The sequence below is a fragment of the Bos taurus genome, chromosome 24, assembly GCF_002263795.3.
Source record: "Bos taurus isolate L1 Dominette 01449 registration number 42190680 breed Hereford chromosome 24, ARS-UCD2.0, whole genome shotgun sequence".
Lineage (NCBI taxonomy): Eukaryota > Metazoa > Chordata > Mammalia > Artiodactyla > Bovidae > Bos > Bos taurus.
Window position 1 is genome coordinate 56,660,698 of NC_037351.1, and position 6,257 is coordinate 56,666,954.

The 6,257-nt window shown below is 36.5% G+C and overlaps 1 non-coding gene across 1 annotated transcript; it reads right to left on the reverse strand.

Annotated features, from left to right (window-relative positions):
• Positions 1 to 5,663: 5,663 nt before the first annotated feature.
• LOC112444230 (U6 spliceosomal RNA) lies at positions 5,664 to 5,770 on the reverse strand. Its single transcript, XR_003032484.1, has one exon. It is a non-coding gene; the product is annotated as a U6 spliceosomal RNA (small nuclear RNA).
• Between the last annotated feature and the right edge of the window lie 487 nt (positions 5,771 to 6,257).

The window sequence follows — 6,257 nt, forward strand, 5'->3', positions numbered from 1 at the left end:
TTGACCCTCTGGACTGTAGCCACCAGCTTTCTCTGAAGAATACTGCAGTGGGTTTCCATTTCCTCCTCCAGGGGATCTTCCTGACCCAGGGATGGAAACTGCATTTCCTGCACTGGCAGGCAGATTCTTTATCACTGAGCCACCTGGGAAACCTGCGCAATATATACTTACAGCTTATTTGTCTTATACATTAAGTAGCTTGCATCTCTGAGTCCCCTACCCCTATCTTCTGCCTCCCCCATCCCTCTTCCCACTGGTAACTGCTAGTTTGTTTTCTGTGAGTCTGCTTCTGTTTTGTTATATTCACCATTTTATTTAGATTCCACATATATGTGATTAACACACACTGTTTACCTTTCTTTCACTTATTTCACTAAGCACAATACCCTCCAGGCCCATTCATGTTGTTGCAAATGGCAAAATTCATTCTGTTTTAATGGCTGAGGAATATTTCAACGTATATGTTCACCACTTCTTCTTTACTCACTCATCTTCTGATGGACACTTAGGTTGCTTCCATATCTTGGCTATTTTAAATAAGGCTTCTATGAACATGAGGATGCATATATCTTTTTGAATAAGGGTTACTCTTCATATATATATACACACACACACACACACACACACACACACACACACATATACACACACATGGAGGAGTGGAATTACTGGGTCTTAAAGGAATGGCAATCCACTCCAATACTCTTGTCTGGAAAATCCCATGGACAGAGAAGCCTGGTAGGCTACAGTCCATGGGGTTGCAAAGAATCGGACACGACTGAGGAACTTCACTTCACTATGGTAGTTCTATTTTTAATTTTTTTAAGATTTTTTTGAGGTGGACCATTTTTTTTAAAGTCTCCATTGAATACACTGCAACACTGCTTCCCAGCTCCCTGACCAGGGGTCGAGCCTGCCTTCCCTCCACTGGAAGGCAAACTCGAAACCACTGGGCCACAGGCTGCCCTGTCCTTCACTGTCTCCCAGAGTTTGCTCAAACTCCGGGAGACAGTTTTAGTTTCTTGAGGAACTTCGATACTACTCTACATAACGGCCACACCAGTTTACATTCCCATCAGCATTGTATTAGGGCTCCCTTTTCTCCACATCCTCACCAACTTTTGTTATTTGTAGATTATTTGATGATAGCCATCCTAACAGGCATGAAGGGATATCTACTTGTAATCCTTATGATTCTGACTTGCATTCCCCTGATAATCAGCAACAATGCTGAGCATCTTTTCATGTGCTTATTGGCCATCTATATGTCTTCTTTGGGGGAAAAAAAATGTCTATTTGGGTCTTCTGTCCATTCAAATTGTTTTGCTTAAGGGTTTTAATTTTCTGATATTTCAGTGTATGAGCTGTTTATATATTTTGCATTTTAACCCTTATTGGATATGTCGTTTGCAAATATTTCCTCCCACTCAGGAGCTGTCTTTTTGTTTTGTCAGTGGTTTCCCTGCTCTGCAAAGCTTTTAAATAGGTCCCATTTGTGGAGACTGATCCAAAAGTAATATTCCTAAACTATGTCCAAAAGTGTTCTGCCTATGTTCTCTCTTAGGAGTGTTATAGTTTCTGGGCTTACATTTAGGTCTTTGATCCATTTTGTTTATTTTTGTATGGTATAAGAAAATGTTTTCATTTCATTCTTTCATATCTAGCTGTCCAGTTTTCCCAGCACCACTTATTGAAGAAGCTGTCTTTTCCCAACTGTATATTCGTGCCCTCTTTGTCTTTCAGTGTATGCGTGCATGCTCAGTCACGTCCGACTCTTTTCATGGACTGTAGCCCACCAGGCTCCTCTGTCCATTGGATTTCCCAGGCAAGAATACTGGAGTGGGTTGCCATTTCCTCCTCCAGGGGATCTTCCTGACCCCGGGATCAGACCTGCATCTCCTCTGCCTCCTGCACTGCAGGCGGATTGTGGATTCTTCACCACTAAGCTACCAGGGAAATCATGTAGCAGTGCAGCATATGTGCACGGGTCTGCTTCCAGGCTCTCTATTCTGTCCCATTGATCTGTGTGTCCGTTTTTGTTTCAGTACAATACTGTTTTGATGACCATAGCTCTGCAGTATAGTCCGAAGCCAGAAAGTGTGGTCGCTCCAAACTTCGTCCTTTTTTCTCAAGATTGTTTTTGCTATTTGGAGTCATCTGTGGTTCTATATAAATCTTAGGGTTATTTGTTCTCATGCTCACGCTCTGTCTCTCAGTCAAGTTCTAGTTATGTGAAAAATGTCATGGGTATCTTGATAAGGATTGCATTCAATATGTACACTGCTTTGGTTGATAGGAATTTTTGACAATACTAATTCTTCCAAACCATGAACATGTGATATCTATCCATTTCTTTGTATCACCTTCAATTTCCCTTATCAGTATTTCATAGTTTTCATAGGACATCTCTTTCACTTCCTTGGTTAAGTTTATTCTTGGGTGTTTCACTCTTTGTGAAACAATTTAGAACAGGGTCATTTTCTTGCTTTCTCTTCCTGCTGATTTATAAGTTTATAGGAAAGAAACAGATTTCTGTGTATTAATCTTCAGTAATTAATTAATTACTGAATTCCTTTGCTAGTGCTAATAGTTTTTTGGTGGTGACTTTTGGGTTTTCTATCTTCAGGATCATGTCATCTGAGAATAGTGATAATTCTATTTCTTCCCTTCTAATTTAGATGCCTTTTCTTTCTCCTGTCAGTTTGCTTTGGCTAGGACTCCCAAAAACAGTGTTAAATGGAAGTGGCAAGACTGGGCATCCTTGTCTTTTTCCTGATTTTAGAGAAAATCTTTTCAGCTTTTCATATAAAATATGTTTGCTGTGGGTGTGTCATAAATGGCCTTTATTATGTTGAGATATATTTGCTGTGGAACAACTTGGTAAGAGTTTTTACCATGAATGGATGTTGAATTTTGTCAAACGCTTTTCCTGTATCTTTTGAGATGATCATGTGATTTTTATCCTTCATTTTGTTAACATGGTGTACCACATTGATTTGCCAATAATGAAAGAATCTTGCATTCTTAGAATAAACCACTCTTTATCATGGTATGATCCTTTTTATATATGGTTGAATTTCACTTGCTAACATTTTGTTGATCATTTTTGCATCTGTATTCATTAGAGATTTTGGCTTGTAAAAAACATTTCTCTTCATAATGTCTTTGGTTTTGGCATCAAAGTTATGGTGACCTCAGAGAAAGAATTTGGGAGTGTTCTCTCCTCTTCAGATTTTTTAATAGCTTGAGAAAGATAGGTATTAGCTCTGCTTTATAATTGTGGTAGAATTCTCTTATGAAAATGTCCAATACATACAATCTTGGAGTAATGTTTGCTGGGAATTTTTTTATTGCTGATTAAATTTAACTACCAGTAATCAATCTATTCAGATTACCCATTTCTTCTTGAGTCAGTCTTGAAGATTGTATGTTTCTGGAAGTTTATCCATTTCTTCTAAGTTGTCCAATTTGTTAGCATATAACTAATTTTCATGATTTCTTGTACCTCTGTGATATCAGTTGTAATTTATCCTCTTCCATTTCTTAGTTTTTATATTTAGGTCCTCCCTCTCTTTTTCTTAATAAGCCTGGCTAAAGGTTTGTCAATTTTGCTCATCCTTTAAAAAAGAAAACAGCTCTTGGATTCACTGATATTTTCTTTTGGGGAATCTCTTTATTTCCTTTCTGATCTTTATTATTTTCTTCCTTTTGCTGACTCCAGGCTTTGTCATTCTTTTTCTAATTCCTTTGGATCAAGGTTTAACACAGGTCTAACACAATTCCTATCAAAATCCCATCAAGATTTCTTATAGAGATAGATAAAATTATCCTAAAATGTATATGGAAAGACAAAAGAATGAAAATATCTAAAATATTTTTAAAAAGAAAGACAAAGGAGAAGGAATTAGCCTATCTGATTTCCAGACTTATTATATAGTTACAGTAACTGAGACTATGTAGTATCAGTGGAGAGACAGACACATAACTCAATGAACTAGAATAGAGAACTCAGAAGCAGACCCACATATCTATGCCCAACTGATTTTTTACAAAGGCGTAAATGTAATTCAGTGGAGGAAAAATAGTCTTTTCAATGAATGAAGCTGAACTAATTGGGTGTACACAGGCAAATAAACAAAAAGAAAAAGAACTTTGTTCTAACCCTCACTCATTTGCAAAAATTAACACAAAATGGATCTTGGACTTAAATGTTAGATGTAAAACTATAAAACTTTAGAAAAATTAAATATGAGACAATTGATCTAGGGCTAGGCAAAGCATTCTTAGCCTTGAAATCAAAAGTATGGTACACAAAAAGAAAAATTTATAAATTGGACTTTACCAAAATTTGTATTTGCTCTGTGAAAGGTCCTACTTACCAGAGTGAAAAGGCAAGGTCCAGACTGAGAAAATATTTACTAACCACCTATCTGACAAAGAACAACTATCTAGGATATAAAAAGAATTCTCAAAACTCAACAGTAAAAGATAATCCAATTGGAAAATGGGCAAAATATATGAACAGACATTTCATTGATGTGTATACCGATGGCACGTAAACACATGAAAAGATCTTCCACATCACTAGCCACTAAGGAAATCCAAATTAAAACCATAATGAAACATCACTACACAAATATTTACAATACTTAAGCTGATAAAGATGTATAGAAACTCACTCACTCAATACATTGCTGGTGGGAAACAAAGCTGTACAGTCACTCTGGGGAAAAGTCTGCAGTTTCTTTTCTAAAAGATCAGCAAGATGGCAAAATAGGACATTTCTAGCCTTCATTCTTTCACAGAAACACACTGTCCAGAACATACCACATGTTAGGGCACGAAACAAATTTGAGAATACTGAGAGAATTCCAAGTGTCTTTTCCAGTTACAATGGAATGAAACTGGAAAAATTAACAAGCACATGGAAATTAAACAACACATTCTTTTAAAAAGCTATTGGGTTTAAGAAGAAATCAAATTAGAAAATATCTCAAGGCAAATGAAAATAAAAATACAACATACCAAAACTAATGAGACGCAGAAAAAACAGTACAGAAGGTACAGTTGATAGCAATAAATACTTGCACTGAAAAACAAGAAAGATCTCAAATAAACAATCTCAATTTATACCTCAGGGAAGAAACTAAGCCCAAAATTAGCAGAAAGAAGGAACATTTCCAAGAATGGATAACTAAGGAACTAACAAATATTAGGGCATAAATAAATGCTAGAGAACAGATAAACATTTTTTTAATTGATAACACTAAGAGTTGATTTTTTTTTAATTTTATTTTATTTTTAAACTTCACATAATTGTATTAGTTTTGCCAAATATCAAAATGAATCCGCCACAGGTATACATGTGTTCCCCATCCTGAACCCTTCTCCCTCCTCCCTCCCCATACCATCCCTCTGGGTCGTCCCAGTGCACTAGCCCCAAGCATCCAGTATCGTGCATCGAACCTGGACTGGCAACTCGTTTCTTACATGATATTTTATGTGTTTCAATGTCATTCTCCCAAATCTTCCCACCCTCTCCCTCTCCCACAGAGTCCGTAAGACTGTTCTATACATCAGTGTCTCTTTTGCTGTCTCGTACACCGGGTTATTATTACCATCTTTCTAAATTCCATATATATGCGTTAGTATACTGTATTGATAAAAATATGGAACGCTTCACGAATTTGCGTGTCATCCTTGCACAGGGGCCATGCTAATCTTCTCTGTATCGTTCCAATTTTAGTATATGTGCTGCTGAAGCGAGCACTAAGAGTTAATTTTTGAAAAATAAAATAAAATCAACAAACCCTTCACTAGGCTAGGGGGTAAAAAAAAGAGAGAAGACACAAATAAATAAAATCAGAAATAAAAGAGGAGACATTACAACTAATCTCACAGAAATAAAGAGGCTCATAAAAGACTATTATGAACAATCATATGCCAATAAATTGGACAACCTAAACACATACAATCCTATGCCAAAAAACTGGACAGTCTAGACACAACCTACCAAGATTGGGTCAAGGAGAAACAGAGACTCTGCACATACCAATAACGAATGAAAAAAACCAAAGGAATGGTTTTAAAACTTCCAACGTAGCAACAGACCAGCATCAAATGACTTCGTGGGTGAATTTTACCAAACATTTATAAAGAACACCAACCTTCCTTAAATGCTTCCTGAAATTAGAATAAATAGTTTCAAACTAATTCTATGAAGTTAGTCTGAAACCAAAGCCAGACAAAAGATATCG